Source organism: Neophocaena asiaeorientalis, unplaced genomic scaffold (genome assembly GCF_003031525.2).
Source record: "Neophocaena asiaeorientalis asiaeorientalis breed wild unplaced genomic scaffold, Neophocaena_asiaeorientalis_V1.1 scaffold528, whole genome shotgun sequence".
Lineage (NCBI taxonomy): Eukaryota > Metazoa > Chordata > Mammalia > Artiodactyla > Phocoenidae > Neophocaena > Neophocaena asiaeorientalis.
In genome coordinates this window covers 1205737-1223629 of record NW_020173938.1, presented here as the reverse complement: position 1 = coordinate 1223629, position 17893 = coordinate 1205737, and the positions used below count along the sequence as shown (strand labels likewise).

The 17893-nt window shown below is 45.9% G+C and overlaps 1 protein-coding gene and 1 pseudogene across 1 annotated transcript in view; both read right to left on the bottom strand.

The window, feature by feature from the left end:
• The window catches only part of KIF16B (kinesin family member 16B), a 284700-nt gene that overhangs the window by 198726 nt on the left and 68081 nt on the right, over positions 1 to 17893 (bottom strand). The window lies entirely within an intron of this gene.
• On the bottom strand, positions 4073 to 5207 carry LOC112404641 (phosphoethanolamine/phosphocholine phosphatase pseudogene; annotated as a pseudogene).

Here is a 17893-nt window from a genome sequence, read left to right as displayed (position 1 = left end):
TATCTTCTAAGACAACAGGGTTTTAGCAGGAAACTTTTCACCATTTTAATAGCAAAAGACCAAAAAGCAATCTAAAAAGAATAAAAAAGCGCTTTTGTTCTAAGGAATCCATTTAGGCTACAGGTTTTCACAAATTCTGGACACAAAACTGAAAAAGGACATTTGACTTAGAGCCAAACAGCCATCCTCAGAACACAGTGCTTCGAACAGTGGCCGGCACGTAGCAAGTGCCTTCAGTCAAAACCACCTTCTGCTTTCCCTTTCTTCCTCCTGAACAAAATCCCACTTTTGTTAGGGACAGCAGGGGTACCAGCTGAGGAAACCATTCCCAGCCTTCCTTGCAGCCAGAAGGGGCCGTGCAGCACAGCTCCACGATGAGATATAAGCCAAAGCTGTTGAGCAGGGCTGGAAACAGGGATAAACTCTGCTAACATATGCCCCATTGCCCTTCCCAGGCCTCTTGACTAAATCTCACACGTGATTACGTGGTTGCAGAAACTGTCTTGAAACCATTGAGAGAAAGACCAAGGGAATTACACAGACCTCAGCTCTGGGCGAACCACTGAACCCTTGCCACCAGCAGCCCAGCTGTGTAGTTCTCGTCCAACGAGGGGAGAAAGGACAACCCTTAACTGGCTTAAGGCACCTTTTCTCTGCACTCCGGGTGCTGTTACCTGCAGCCAAATGCATCCCTGATACAGTTAACTCTTATTAACCGAGAACCTACGACAATTGATTTCATTATTTGTTTCAAGTTTGGTTTCCCCACCAGATGGAAAGTATCTTATTCATGTTCACACAATCTCTCTCACCAAGCAGGTGCTCACAAATGTCCAACGAATGGACAAAGTGACAACAAGGCCATCACAGTCTGTCCCTAGTTCTTTTCTAAGAGAAAAAAAGATTTTTCTTCTTCCCTCCCTAGCTAAACTGGAGATCCTTTAGATTATTTAGCATTTATAAAAGTGCCCACAGAGTGTCTGAAACTAAAGTTCTTTATTTAACAAGCCCTAAGAACATTATTAGCCAAGCACTGCTTTCGATGCTTTCACAAAAACCTCATTTAATCCTCATAACAACCCGATGAGACAGGTACTGTTATCTCCCTTTCCCAGACGAGGAAGCTGAAGCACTGCGAGGCTGAGGAAGTTGCCCAAGGTCACACAGCCAGCAACGGGCCGGGCTGGCACTGGATTCCATGCAGTCGGGTTCCAGAGTTCAAGTCCTTAACTGTTATTCTCTGCTGTCTCTCAGCCACTAAGGACGGCAATGCCTCCTTCTCCCTGTTTCTACAAAAATAAGGAATGAGCTGGGAGAAAATTCATTCCGATTATCTATCAAGGTTCTTGGGTCCACAAACCAGCAGAAACCAAGGAAGAGAAAGCTGTGTCCACTATACCAAGGGTCAAGGTTACTTTCCTAGAGTAAATATGATCAAATGTACAACTGATGATAAAAAGAGAAGCAAGGAGTTGTAGATTTTCATTTTCTTAAGAATTTCTAGAGCTGAAAATCAGGAAAACTCGAGGTAAAAGAAGAAAAGTCTTTTAAGAGGCAAATATAAGCAAACAAATAAACAAATACAAATAAGTGACAACACTTTCTAATGCAAGCTAATCAAAATGACCACCTAACACCCAGATTAAGAAAAATCTTTTACCTGTAAGATATTACCCAGGTATTTGAGGCAACTTTGGAAAAAAGTATTTTAAAAACTGAGAAAAGAGGACTTCCCTGGTGGCTCAGTGGTTAGGAATCCGCCTGCCAATGCAGGGGACACGGGTTCGAGCCCTGATCCGGGAAGATCCCACATGCCGCGGAGCAACTAAGCCCGTGAGCCACAACTACTGAGCCTGCGCTCTAGAGCCCACAAGCCACAACTACTGAGCCCACGTGCCACAACTACTGAAGCCCGCACGCTTAGGGCCCATGCTTTGCAGCAAGAGAAGCCACCATAATGAGAAGCCCACGCACCGCAACAAAGAGTAGCCCCAGCTCACCGCAACCAGAGAAAGCCCCTGCAAGCAACGAAGACCTAATGCAGCCAAAAATAAATAAATAAAATCAATTAATTTTTTTTTTTTTTTTAATGAGAAAAGAACCTCCAAAAACGTGAGGGGACATATTTACATCTTTCAACATCAATTCTCAAGGTGGCTGCAAGAAGACGTTTCTTCTACTGAATTCTTCACCATTTACCTCTCACAGATTCAGCATCCAGAAATCAGTACCCAGGCCCCAGTACACTTAGCAATACCTGCCAAGTCCTTTCAGACGAATTCACTACCAAGGACCCTGGAATTAAAAGACGGGAGGAGGGCTGGTTCTTCCATCTCCAGTGACATCTAGTGCTGAGAAACTGAAGTGCATCCTGGAGCACACTATTCCTTCCAATTATCACATTAACCGCATACTATAAAATCAGAATATGCGTAACTCAAAAACATATGGTTTTTCCACAACTGGAATCGCCAGTTGTCAACTGTCTTGTAACTCCAAATTTAAAATATCTCATAAGGTTAACCCATTGAGAAGATACAACTGTTTGAGGGGAAGAAATCCCTCTGTTCTCCAATTTTTTTGTTTTAAATGCAAATGTAGCTTTATTTACCAATATTAGACTAGTATGTAAGGAGATTCTGCAGACATTAAAAGACTCCTTTTAAATTTAACCAAAAAGAACTCTGGCTTAATATAACAATAAATACAAACCATTTATTCAAAACCAACTTCAAAAATCTCTGAAGGAAAATAATTTAAATACAGATGAAACCCATTATAGGATGGTTTGCTGATTTAAATATGCCATGCGCTAAATCTTGTCTCCAGATTTTACATATTAAAATTATATTCTAAAAGATGCGGGCCAGCCACACTCTCTTTATCAAAGTAAAGCACCATTCTGGAATTAAGATCTAGGCATTTGGAAACCATTTTATAAGATGAGTAAGATATAATTAAAGAGCACTGGATTAGGAGGAAAAAACAGGATCGAGCCCTGGTTCTACCTCTAGAACTTAAAGACCAACTCAATTTCTCTTGGCTTCAATTTCCTCATTTAAGAAAATAAGTTTTTCTTCTGTAGGATGAGGGAAGAGTTTCACCTAAATTCCTTCCTGAGCCCCTTGTTCTAACATTCTGTGTTCTGTGAACAAGATGACCTTTATGATCTCTTTGAGTGTTTTTTAAAATTAAACCACACAGAATGACACAGCACTTTGAGGAACTCAGTACTAAGACTCAACAAAGGAGATTTGTCATTGAAATCAGTGTGGAGTATACAAAGATCTCTAGGATGTTTAGATGATGGCCCCTGAACTTGATCAAAGACATTAAACCACATTCACTAGGACCTTGTACTTTCTAAACCATAAGGATTGCCTGAAGCCTTTTAAGATTTTTCAGAAATCACGCAATTTAAGTGGGCTTTTGTCACTGAACCCGGATATTCACATTCTGACCAAGTGAATTTTTGCTACCAGAATAAGTTTAGGTTTTTTGGGTTTTTTAAATTTTCTCCCCCTTCACCTCCTTTATAGCTCTGAAACACCAAGAGGCAGGAGGGCCTTGGATTTCCACTGGCTCTGCTTTGAAACATCATGGCTTTCTGTTGCATATGGGAGGAGGGGGACTCGGAGGGCCCAGTCGGCGGGGAAACTTTGGTTAAGTCCCTGGTTCTTGCTGCATAGATGAGGCTGGGGTGCGAGGAGACATCTTCGGGCTCTGTGAGGTCCCTGGCTGGCCAGACGCGAGCCCCAGACAGTGCGCTACATCATTCCACCCCAGGAGGTGTCTGTTCCCTCTGGCTTTTTTTCCTGTGGGGATGCTGACAGGGTGGGGCAGGGTGGGGGAAGGGAGGCAAGGAGCGCAGTGTAGGGTCACAGCAGGTAAAGCAAGATCTAGGCCTGGGACCGTGGGCAGAGAGCTCCGCTTCCCTCCGCAGGGAGTTTGGTGTGGGGGAAGGGGGGGGTGGAGATTTCGGGACCCGGGTCCCCTTGACAGAAGACTGGGGGAGGGAGGCCATGCAGCCCAAGGCAACAGTTAACCCAACGCAGCAGGAGATGTTCCTTCTCTACCCTGCCGGGGAACCCCTTCCTCCCAGCTGCGAGGACAAGGTTTTTGGAAGCACTGCCACCTGTTCAGGTATGCGCACCACCCGGGTGTGGACAGACTCCGGAATCTGCTTGCAGTGGAACAGGGGAAGGCAGCTGCCGACCTGGGTTAACTGCATAGATGGGGACAGCTCCGAACTCCCTCCTCCTGTCCCCGCAAGTGGATGAACCTAGGATTCCAGAAATCCCCGGAGGGTCCAACCAAAGCGAAAGGGAAAGGGGGTAATAAAGCTAGGATTGTCTTTCCCGACCCCCACCCATCTTTACCCCCTCCCCGCCGGGGTGCCCCCTGCAGGCCACGTCCTCGGCACATCTTCAGCACCTGTTGCAGACGGAGGCGCACTTTGGTGGCGGTTTCCCAGGGCACCACCCTGGCGCGGAAGGAGCTGGCCTCGGCCTTCTGCGCCTCCTGGATAACGTGGGGCATGGGGTAGCCGTGGCGCAGGAAGGCCACGTGGCCTCCTGCCAACAGCCCCATGGGGCAGAAGTCGTTGGCACCGTCGCCCACGTAGAAAAGGCACTCGAAGTGCATGCCGTCGTGGGCCGGTTCGCACAGGTAGTCGCTGAGCACCCTGTGCTTGCACATGTTGGCGGGGCAGGGAGCGCAGCTGTGCGCGTGGAGCAGCCCCTGAGCATCGGGCCCCGACGGGCTGCTGAAGATGTGGCAGAACAGGCTGTGGTGGCTGGCGGCACGCAGCGCCCTCTCCACGCCAAAAGTGCTGGCGTCTGAGATGAGAATGACCTCAAAGCTGGCACCTTGCCTGGCCACAAACTACAGCAGCTCGCCCATGCCGGGCGACAAGGGGATGGCCTCGTAGATGGCACGCAGGTCCCGCGGCCGCACGCCCTGCTCGCCAAGGTACTGGAAGACGCGCTGCATGTACTAGTTGTAGAAGCCCTCGCGGTAGGTGGCACGCAGGCCCTCAGGCAGCCGCTGGCCCAGCGCAGCTCGCACGATGGAGTTGTCGCTGTTTTCGTCCATGATTGTCTCGTCAAAGTCAAAGGTCAGGAGGAAGCGTGTGGCATGCCCTGCGCAGCCATCCTGCTGTCCCTAGACAGGCATCGGAGCCCAGCAACTGGAAAACACCCGCTCATTGTCAGTAGATCACCCTGGGCACCACCTGTAGGGGCTGTTGACCTCCAGCCATCGTCCAGAGCTCCTCTGCTAGCTTTGTCCTGAGTGCTCAAATCCTTCTGTGGTCACCAAAAAGAGTCCCTCAGAGAAAAGGGGGACAGGACCTCTGAGCTTCTCCTGCAGGGTGGGGAGCGGCAGCTGCCAAGGTCCATCCCCGCTGAGTCTGGAGTGTAAAGAGTGCGCAGAGGGGCTAGCTGAGGTATTTGGTCGCAGGATGGAGCAAGGGGTGCTTACAGAAATCGGAGGGGACACCGTGTCTTATCCACCCCCAGATTTCTGGGCTCCAGCTCTCACGAGTCCCTCCAGTCTTGAGGGGCCCTGAATGATGTGCATCTGGGCGGTTCCCTCCCCTTCCCCGTCCCCGAGTCGAGGTCTTTGTTTAGTTTACAGGGAATGTTTATCGAAAAGGCTTTCTAAGATGAGGAAGGAGGTCTAAGAAATTTAAAATCTGTCTGGAGTTTCCTACTACAATTATGGTTATTACTCTCTAACTTTGCAGAAAGGATGCTGACCTAGCTAAAAGTTAACAGCTCTGTCATAGAAGAGCTGAAAAGAGACCTCAGGGGTGAGGAGACCAGGAGAAGGAGTAGTCAAACTCCACAAAGACAGGAAATGAGGGGAGTTGAACCCTAAAGACCCACCAGGTTTGGGTCTATTTCTGATCACTGCACTGGTATCCCCCAAGTATCTCAGGAGGGAATTCAGGGGTGAGGAGACCAGGAGAAGGAGTAGTCAAACTCCACAAAGACAGGAAATGAGGGGAGTTGAACCCTAAAGACCCACCAGGTTTGGGTCTATTTCTGATCACTGCACTAGTATCCCCCAAGTATCTCAGGAGGGACCCCCCCCCACCCCGCCCCACAGCATTTGTGATGAGCTGGTGTCTGAGTGAGTGACAGCTCTCCAGGACGAGTGTGACGGCTCTCCAGGACAAGCGAGTGACGGCTCTCCAGGACGAGTGAGTGACGGCTCTACAGGAAGAGTGAGTGACAGCTGTCCAGGAAGAGAGAGTGACGGGTCTCCAGGACGAGTGTGACGGCTCTCCAGGACAAGTGAGTGACGGGTCTCCAGGACGAGTGAGTGACAGCTCTCCAGGATAGGGTTGTGGGGAGGAAGTCTACGCACAGACAACGTGAGGGGAGCTGGAGAAGGCTGGAGCAGCGCCCAGTGACAGAGGAGAGGAAACACGGGACAACTCACTTGATGACAACGTCCAAGGAGAAGTCATTTGGGAAAGAGGCTAATTAACAATAATGGTAATAAGGTTTGTTTTTTGTACCATCAGGAAATTCAAAACAGAACCACGATGTGACATCACTGCACACCCAACAAAAATGGCAAAAAAAAAAAAGGACAGAAAACAGCAAATGTTGGGGAGGAGATGGAACCCTCACACGTGGCAGGTGGGAATGCGAATGGTACAACGACTTTGGAAAACTATTTTCAGTACCTACTAAAGAGGAGCGGACACACGCTCTATTGACCCAGTAATTCTTCTAGGCATACACCCATCAGAAACATGTACATTCGCTCACAGTACATACAGGAAGGTTCACAGAAGCACTATTTCTAACAGCCCAAACCAGGAAACAACCCAAATTCAAAGAGTAGAATGAATAAACTGTGATACAGCCACATTATATAATACTATGCAACAATGAAAATAAACACAACTTTGCAAAAAACAGACGGATCTCACAAACACAGTGCAGAACAAATGAAGCCAGTCACCTAAAAAATACGTTCTGTATGGTTCCATATGTATAAAGTTTGAAAGCAGGATAAACCAAGCTATGCTTTTAGAGTCAAGCCAGACATCTTCCTTGGAGGGAGGAATGACGAGAAGGGGGCACAGCGGGGACACCCAGGGGCTGATAACGTTCTGTTTCTTCCCCCAGACATGGGGCATATGGGTGCATTCAGTTTATGAAAATCCATCAAGCAGGACAAACGATGTGTGTAACGTGCCATACGTATGTGATACATAAATGCCCGAACTGAGAACAGCTCTCAGGGCACGTTCACAAAGGAAGAGTGGTCCAAAACAAAAGAAGTCCTGCAGCAAGGGACCAAAAGGAAGCCATCTGGGACCCAAGCCCAAGACAGGGGACCCACAGGGATAATCCATGCAGCCTCCTGAGAAAGAACCCACAACCTTCTCAAACAGAAGGAAATCTGAGAGCTCACCTCACCAGCCCACCTGGTCATGACTGAAAAAACTGAGACACACAGAGAGAGAGAGAGAATAATTCGGTCAAAGTCACACAACTAGTTAGGGATAAATCCAAGTGTAAAAGCCGCGTCACCTCAGTTAAGACAACTTAACTAATTATAAAATAGTCAAGATATTTCAAAAGAATGAATTGTGCAACCACTCAGAATGGGTAAGAACTCAAGAAAGGACACAGCTTTTATCCATTTCATTCAAACGAGATAAGCAGTGAAAGGTGACAGGTGCACAGGACATCCACAGACAGGAGAAGGGGAACCTCAAAAAAAGGGGAGGAGAAGGCAATCTTGGAGAAACTGGGAACATGGCACACTGACTGTGGATGAAATACAGCGAAACCAGAACTGCACCTCCTTTCCTCGTATGTAGCACTCAAAAAAATAACACTTTGCACATCTGGACCACTTTTCCTCGCCAAAGAGCACAGTTCAGATCTCTGTTTTATAAACAACCATCATTGTAGTAGAGGGCAACAGAATAACTGTATAAAAGCCAGTCTCATATGAAGTAAAATATTACCTACAAAGGTAGACAGGAACACACAGCCGGTTGGATACAGTTCAAAAAAAAAAAAAAAGAACCTGAAATATGCTCAGAGAAATCATTAATACAAGAACAAAGCTAATAACACATCAGGAAAAAAAAATTATACCCAGGGAAATAACCATGACTCTTGGCTTAAGAAAAAGGCTAGAAACGAGCCAAGGCAGAAGAAACGACTACGCACAACCTTGGTGGAAATAAAACACGTCAGAGTCGTGATTAAAGAAAGAGCGCTACAAAATGCAGAAGGAAACCTGAGCGTTTACTTTAGAGAAAGCGAATCGTGTCTTGACATTTATAGAGATAACAGAGCAGACGGTGCTTCAACGGTGGCCACCAGCCATGCTGGTTTTTAAAACACCGATGAACAACCAAATTCACGGCAAATTCAGGCTCACTTTTTCAGACAACTTTTTTCCATCAATCTTTAACACGTGAAAAAGCCAAAAAGACAACGGTCAGAGAAAGACAAAAAAAAAAAAGCCAATGAATTAGAACATGAAAAAAAAGTGAGGTCAGTTTGGAACAATTAAGAACTAGACAGCATAGTGGGGACACAAGCAAACTTTGAGACAGGGTTCAAATTCTGACCTCACCCATTCCTTCCCTAACTGAGTGCCCTCTGGGCCTCAGTTTCCTTGTCTATAAAGTGAAAAAATCTATATTCCCCCTGCATAAGGCTGGTGAGCAGAATGACACTTAAAACTGTGCGTGTGTGTGGCTATCTAACACTTGAGAGGTGGCTAACAACTCGTTCGTTTAAATTTTAAACTGCACTCAATTAAGTGACTGGAAAACTTTTACACATGTTTGGAACATACACTGCAGTGAGAATCTACTTTGCAACCGTAAATTTAACAAAATCAAAATACAGATCAATTGTATCCGAAGCAAATTTAGCACTGAATTGAGAGGCACTGTAAATGTAAACGTCACGCCACGTCGAAGATTTTAAAAAATTATGTTCCTCGCTAATAATTTTTATATTGATTATCTGTCAAAATCGTAAATTTTTCATATAATGGGTTAAATAAAATGTACTGTTAAAATTAATTTCAACTGTTTCTTTTTAAATGTGGCTATTAGAAAATGTGAATTCCCATATGTGGCTTGCACTACATTTCTATTAAACAGTGCTGGCTTAGAACAATGCCTGGCACACAGGAAGAGTGCATTTAATATTACCCACTATTAGCCCTATCAATATTATCAATATTAATTATTAAATGCAAGGCAGTTTGAGGGGGTCCAAAAACAATTTAAACATGTCTCTACCTGAGAGTCTGGCAAAGGAAAACCAGACATACTACAACAGATTTACAGAAAACAAACCATTAAATACCTAGCTGTGAGAAAAGAGGACTAGCAGGGAAAAAAACCCCACAAAGAATGTATTCAGCTCACTGAAGACCTTCAAAATTGTCATTCTAGAAATCTACAGAAATCAGAATTTGTGTTACCTACCCAGTTAGACCAGATCCAGATGACAACAGAAAAAACAAACATTACGTGAGGTACCCACACAGACTAAAGGCAAACATCTGCTGTTTGTGGATTGGGGGCAGGAGGAGGGTGGGCGGGGAGAAAGGTGCTTCTGCTGAGTCCAGACCTGATCCACTGGGGCAGGGGGCCCAGTGAATGCACACATCCAACAAAACATGTTCCAGTATGTTCCTAGAAGCGCTATTCATAATAACCAAAAGATTGGAGATACGAACCCAAATGGAGCTAACCAGCAGGAGAATGGATAAAAAGAACATGGTATAGTCCCATAATAAAGAGGAAACTACTGCTAAACACGGCAAGGATGAATCTTAAAGACAACAGGCTGCACAGAAGAAGCCAGAAACGAGCATAGGACATACTGCAGGAACTCAGGAAGGCGAAACTCGTCTACGTAACAGCTGTCAGAACATCTCTGGGAGAGGAGGACAGGAAGTAACTGACTAGGGAGGGACAAGAGGGAACCTCTGGGGAGTAGGAAATATTCTGGATCTCAGCCTGGGTGTGGGTTACAGGGGTACACACACAGATGACAACTCATGAGCTGGACACTTCAGACGTGTGCTCTTTTACAAGTTCACCAAGTTGCACACTTCAAATGTGCACACTTTGTGTATGCTGAGCCTCAATTTAAAAAAATAAACGCAAATAGCTTTTTAAAAGGTCCTGTGAACAAACCACCCTATTTAACAACAAATAATCTGTTCAGCTGAAATTCATGTTCAAATAGCATCCCCCAGTGTCTCCATATGAGTGTGCAATTTGGGGACTACAAAGCCCTGCAAGAACTCACGTGTGTCATTTTTTTCCTGGGAGCCCTCACCCATGCGATACACGTGTCGAGATGTGCTTCAGGGGATAATCTTCCACACGCCTAGGCCTGTGGGTCGCAACTCCTGTGAGGCTCGGGGCACTTGTTTAGAAATAGAGATTTGGGGGTACCATCCCCAACATCTGTCCTTCCACGACGCTGCAGAGCCCAGAAGATGGTCTTTTAAAAAGGCCCGCAAGGTATTCTGAGTGGAAACCACTTCCGTATGGAAAATCAACTTGCATGACGTGCAGAATAACTGGTATTTAGGTTGCTTTGGATGAGAAACTGGACTTAGCAACTGAAAGATCATAGCAAGTTCTGTTGCTTCATTTCAGTCCCCCAATCTGCTGGAAATGCCAGTGTAATTTTTACTTTAATAGCAAGGACAAGAAAGGCTTAAATATAATTCATTAGTATAGAGTAGACTGGATCTAGAAGAAAATGAGCATCTTTGGTGATATCTGTGTTGTTAGATTCTTTCAAGGAGAAATCACAGCTGTTTGGAAACCACTCCTCTTACACACAGATGACTTGCTCAGGAAGGCTGTTTTTATCTGGTAAAGCTGGCGCTACAAAGTATTACATAAGACAGTAGAAATCTATAACCATCCCCCCCCTTGCAAGTATCAGAATATCCTGATAATAAATATTCACATGCAACCTAGCTCCATATTTGCTTTTCAGCTGCTGCCCATTGCTAATGGTCCTGTCTTACAGATACATACTTCTTAAAACCACCACTTTTGCTAAGAGACTTGGAGTTCTACTGCCTGGAGTTAAGAGAAACGATGATCATCCTTCAATGACGCAAAGGCAAAATCAACCCGGATGCTAAGGAACAGTAATCTCCTAAAACCTGCTGTTGTGCTACAAATGGAGGGCAGTGCCAACTCGCCACTCATAGCAACTGTTGCTAGGTAGACTGGGCTGGGAAGCATCAGGCTAAAGGGGTCAACGGGAAATTAAGCCAAATTCAAAGCCACATACGAAAAGCTGAAGAAGAGAACAGACGCTCATTCAGAGCTCATTTTAAATCACATAATCAACCTGAAAAAGGGAAGAGAAATGTGTTTAAATATGTGGAATTCATTGTGTGCCATCCTTCAATTCTAACACCAGAGAAGAGCGATTTCTCCTGTATGGAATGTTCCCACCATGGTACAGATACTCAGGGGCCCTTTCACATAGTCTTCCACTTGGATACAGGACTTCGGAGTCATAAAGGAAGTGTTTGAAAATATTTTCTCCTAAGAAATAAAAGAACACTTCAACTAAGTTGCATCTTCTGTTTGCCTTTAACATATTCCACATTACAGTAAGTGACCAGGTTCTACGTCCAGCAGAAAACGCGGATGGTGTCACCAAGATTCGCCTGCCCCCAGCCCACCCCACGGTGCACAGCCGCTGCAGTGAATGGGCCTGACCTCAGTCCAGCTCAAAGGTGGTTGTCTCAAGCAATCAGCATAATCTATTCTCTTATCAAGGTGATTAGTGGAGATAACCCAGGCCTAAGCCAGTCAGCACCAGGCCCCAGGGATTGGTTCACAAATGCATCAACCAATAAGTGCAAAGCTCAGAACTTTGCTGGAGACTCTGAAACCCAGACTCTGAAACTAGATGGTGTGATGGGTAAATATAAAGCTATAATTGCTGCTCTCACTTGGCCATTCTGAGAGCCTGAAGATGAAGTCATTACACCAAAAAGGCAAAACCAAGAACAGTCCCAGAGAACCAGAGCCAGTGCCCTGGTCAAACCATGCCTAATTTCTACCCTACCGCCTGACCACTCCTCTTCTATCATTTAAGCCAGTTTGGAATTGGGTTTTCTGTTATTCAAAATTAACAAACATAAAATACCACATGATAAAATGTCTTATGAATAATGCCCTGTTGTAGCTGCATAAAACTATACTTTTAAAAGTTTGCATATACACAAGTTCTGGCTTTTCTGACCAATTGAGAAGACATATATTACTGTCAATCCAGTTTCACATGTAAGAGGATGGATTTGGAGAAAATGAAACAAGTAAGAAAAATGGTCAATTGTATGTTAAATCTAAAAAAACCTGAGCTCACAGATACAGAGAACAGATTGGTGGTTTGGTGGTTGCCAGAGGGGACAGTGTATGAAATGAAATGGGTGAATGTGGTCAAAAGGTACAGACTTCCAGTTACAAAATAAAGTCCTGAGGATGCACTACACAGTACGGTGACTATAGTTAATAATACTTATTGCATTATTTGAACGTTGCTACGACAGTAGACCTTAAAAGTTCTCATCACAAGAAAAAAAATGTAATTATGCTAAAGAATGTTAACCAGACTTATTGTGGTGATCACGTCACAAAATATACAAGTAGTGAACCGTTATGCTGTACACCTGAAACTAATATAATGTTAGGTGTCAATAACATCTCAATAAGAAAGAAAAAGGAAAAACGGGCTAACATTACTATAATGCTTACAACACGGACTACGGACACTGTTCTCACCTCATAGGACAGGTACCATTACCATCTGCATCTTACAGTGAGGTTCTGAGACACAGAAAGGGACCGAATATGCACAGACGTACTGTGCATGTCATGTCGGTCAGAATACACACAGACACAAGACACACATCCCATAGATCAAAGGACGAGCGCCTCGCTCCCAGCTCTCCCTACCTCCACCCACTCCTCTCCGAACTCACGACTCTCAGGACTGCTCCAAGGTGAGTTAAGTATGCTCCTGGGGGACGTGAACAATAAACTGATTGCACCATGAAATGGTCGCTTTTTAAGCTTTCTTGACAACGAAACCAAGTTCCTACAGTCTAGCACCCGCAGTGAGTTCAGGTGCACATAAAGCATACTTCCATATGACCAGGCAATCTTCTTCTCCCTGGCCGTGGCAACAAATATGCAGTAGGAGCCTGTCAGCGTATACAACTCACAAGATCAGAAGGAAAATCCCATATGAATTCAAAATAATTTATCGCACGGTTCCAACGTTTAACGGGGCGCATTTGACTTATTTCTGAGCCTTACTGCTCCAGAGACGCCATTCAAAAGTAAGAACCAACCTATACTTGCAATACCTTTATTTATGAGCAGCTCGTTCAAGACGAAAACTGCCATGGAAAATAAGGTAGGTTTGGCGTTATTAACAGCATCAGAGCTGGTTCTGGGAACAGCTCGTTTAGCCTCTGACCCGGCCACGTTCTCCATCGACCTCCAGTGCCGTAGTGCCAACAGTCATCTCCCCTATTAATTATCAAACCCCAGTTTCAGAGAACAACGAATGTTATTATTTCGCCTTTCATCTTAAAAAACAGCTGCAAGAGCAGAACTTTACAAAGAGGAAGAAAACACAGAGTCTGATGGAAATTAACTGCCACAGTCTAACTTTAATGACAGGTCAACAAATTAACAACTGCATACTATATCAAGTACGATAACATCTTCTTCCTAGTGCTTCAGATCAAGAACCAGCCAACGAGACAGTATGTGTGAATGCATGACAAACAGACAAAGGGCTTTGTACATGGGGGTACTGACGGTGACTTCTGTTCAGACAGACACGGAGTCATTCACATTAGTCCGAGCATTAAAGAAAGCAGGGAGACAAAAAATTTCTCATAAAGCTAGAAACAGTATGCGTGACTGTCTTAGGTCAGAATTTTGAACCATCAAATGCCCAAATGGTTGCTAATAAGGAAGGTGCCCCATGGCTGGGTCACTAAGGAGGAGACATCTCCTTAATCCAAAATCTGAGCAAATCAATGTCCATAAATAGAATTCTATCCTCGAGCTACCCGCAGGTTCAATTCTTGTACCAAGAAGAGGTTAAGATTAACTGATTCTAAAGGAGACACAGGCCACAAAAAGTGTCACCTCTCCATCACTTTGTCTGTAAGTTACCTAGAAACCAGAGTACCCAGTACCCTGGGCAGCAGGAGCCCAGAGGCCCACAGACCTGACCGGCTGAGCAGCCGCCCCAGGTATCAGTGCTGCTTCCAAATCCATCACACACTCCCCAACACACGTCCCCTCCACAAAATGGAAAACTGCAGACAGCAGGAAAAACTTGTTTTATAGGATGCCATAATCTTCCAGAGACAAAAGTTCAGCTGATTGATTCTACCATAAAACAGAAATAAGTTGGTTTCAAGTATGCCTCTCCATGAAATTCGAGCTCAGAAGATCTGACACCAGTAAAGGATTCCAATTTCATTTTACTCTATTTCTTATTAGTCAAAACATTCTGAAAAAGTAAAAAAAAAATTTCTTCCATCAATGTGTGACCCACTCCTGCCAGGGGCCTGTAGTAACCTGCCTCTTCTGCTCCCCAGAGAAGGGACGGTAAAACACCGGCACAATTTAAGAGGAAATCACTTGCATTAGGATCCCATCATCCCATAGATTCAAATACGCGCCATCCTCCAAATTCAACTCAGTATTGTTTACCGTAAGAAAAACAACCCATTTAATTAATGTCTGGGGAAAAAAACCCAACACTTTAATTCAACTTCTACTTGCAGAAATCACTCACTTTTCCAGGACCAGCCTCTCCAGTGACAGCCTCTGCCTGTGGGCAGCCTGCTTCCTCACCCCAGCCCCCCGCTCCATGCCAAACCACAGTCGGATACCCCGTGCAGAGCCATGAAAACACAAAAGCAAGTCAAGCACTAGAGTAATCAAAGGATGTGTTTTCAGTAAGGAAGAGACCCTATTCATTAAAAACTGAGCAGAATAACCAATGCTGGGGGATTCAACAGAGCGCGGTCTCGGGGCTCCAAGCACCACACGGCAGCCAGGCTCTAGACAGACCCTGCACAGAGCCGCGGTCCCTTCTGCTGCACCACCTGTCAGACGCCGGAGAGCTGCCCCCTGAGGTCCACACGCGCTGTGATTTATCCTGCAGTGCAGAGTTCAAGGAGTTATTTGGAAGTCAGGTAACATATCTCTGAGGGTTTCATTTTAATCATTTAGAAAACGCTAGAACAGAGAAACCAAAACATGTCCAGAGTGGACAAACGAAAAAGGTGCATACAGGGTGGGGTGGGGTGAGAGAAAGTGAGAGTGAGAGGACAAAGCATCGGGGGACTCCTCATGACTTGAAACAATTCATCAGCAATAAGACATACGGGATCCATAAAAAGTCAGGCCAAAAGGGACATTAAGGGGGATTAAGTGGCCACTTGATAAACCACTTCAAACACTGAGCAGTCAGCGCCACACTGAAGCCGTGGGAAAGGAGAGCCGACACAAAGGCTTCGGGAATGCACGGACCCCAGGCCTAGCAGAAGCCGGATTTATCACAACATTAAGTTCCAAGACCCCAAAGTTATCACAGCTTAAGACAAATTCAGCAGGATGAAAAACACACTGGGGTAGCAGTCTAAGACACTAGAAAGACAGACCAAAAAGAAGAGTACCGTTAACACAGGTTCTGAGCAGCTGGCAGTGCCAGGCAGGAGATGGGGTGCAGACTCCGGTATCAGACAGAAATACCAGGCATTTACATCCCGGGGGCTTTAAGACAGGGGACTGGTTACTTGGCTAAAGGAAGAGCCGGGAAGCCAGCGGGGATGGTGAGGCCACCCGCAAATTGATAAGGAAACCTGCATCACCCTTAGTAGGAGGGACAGGGGAGAAGGTGTTTCTGGAAGCCAGGGCTGCATCACCAGGCAGCACCACACCAGGGATGGGCCGTGTGGATTCTGCAGGAAAACGGTGCAGACAAGGTCTGGTTTCTCCCTCCAACCCTCACACAGTGAGTCCCACTCAGGAAAGGGCAGTCCACCCCGTCAGCTCTCCACCAGACAGGGCAGAGAAGAAGGGGAAAAACGGAAATGAGGGAAAAGGAGCCCAAGACGGCCCCACCTTTCCTTCCTCAGCTTTTCAGGTCCTGCACTCAAACCATAAGGTGCAGACCCATCACCTGGGCATCTTATTAAAATACAGATTCTGACTTAGGAAGTCTGCAGTGGGGCCTGAGAACTTGCACTTCCAACCAGCTCACAGGTGATGCTGACGCTGCTGGTGCAGGAACCACACACTGAGCAGCAAAGGTCTAACTGACCCAAATGAAAGACTGGTCTATAATCAAAAGGAATGCAGCCACATTCCTTCCAAGAATGAAAAATACACAGTCATGTACAAGCCTTTCAAATAGGAGTGAGACAAACAGGACGGAATGTACAGGCAGGAGCATCACCAGGGCAAGACCACTGCCTGCCCAACACCCCGTGTTACTTTTCCCACTGTCTCATCAGGTTTGCGCGGTTCAAGGTTGTTATGGGCTGAAGCGTGTCCCCCTAAAGTTCACATGTTGAAGCCCTAAGCCCCAGGATCTCAGGATGTGACTACATTTGGAGATACAGCCTTTAAAGAGCTAATTATGTTAAAAAGAAGCCATTAGGCTGAGCCCTAATCCAATCTGACCAATGTCCTTATAAGAAGAGGAGATTAGGACACAGAGGGCAACCAGGGCTACAGGCACACAGAGAAAAGGCCACATGAGGGGCCGAGAGAGCAGGCAGCATCCTCCACTAGCCAAGGAGAGAGGGAGGCTTCAGGACAAAGCAACCCTACCGACACCTTGATCTTTGACTTCTAGCCTCCAGGACTGTGAGCAAATAAATGTCTGCTGTTTAAGCCACCCAGTCTGTGAAGTTTTGTTTTGACAGCACTAGCAAACTAATATAAAGGTTTTGGGTTTTTTTCTTGTTACTACTTTAATCCAGTAAGTTTTCACCGTATGCCTGCTCTGTGAGAAGCGGAGCTCTAGGAGCTGGTTCACAGAATGATCAAGAGACAGTCCCTGCCCAGATTCTGCTCCTGTTTAGAGGGAGAAACTAAGACCACCAAATTCCGATTATGATGAATGCGGTGACAAAGGCAGAACGAAATGCCTTTACAAAAGCCAGAGGAAAACAAAATCATTCTATCTGGTAAGTGGGAGAGAAGAGTGACCAGAGAGAGCTTCATGGTGGAATCCCACAGGCGTAGAGAGGGGAGCATCTCAAATGATGGAGCAACACAGGCAAAGGCCAAGAGACCCCCAGAAACCCAACACCCAGTGCGCACAGGGACCAGCGAGACACCTGGCTGGGAGGGGCGGGGGCCCGGGAGCGCAGGGCAGACAGAGCTGTGATGGGACACGTAGAGCCAAGAAGGAGCTCAGTGCCCCTGGGGGCCAGGCAAGGGAGTCTGAACTTTAATTTATAGAAAAGGAGATTAATAAAAATGAGGAAGGTAGATTAAGGGGCAAGAGACTGCATACACAGCGTAGACTGTAGAGGATAATAGAGCCCACATTACCTACCTGCCTAAGAAACGTCTCCTCAAGATCAACACACTTTCCACTGTCATTAGCTACTTATATCGTAACCCCGAGCAATTTATCACCTCTTGTGACCTGGGTATAACGAATAGGTTGCCATCCGCCCGACTTCCAAGCTGGGGACAAGGATGTGTGACACCGTGGCTAAGTGTCACAACCCACCAGTGACTCAGAAAGAGACCTGAAGCCTGAGACGGAGCTGGCAGATCAAAGCCCGAGGCACGTGC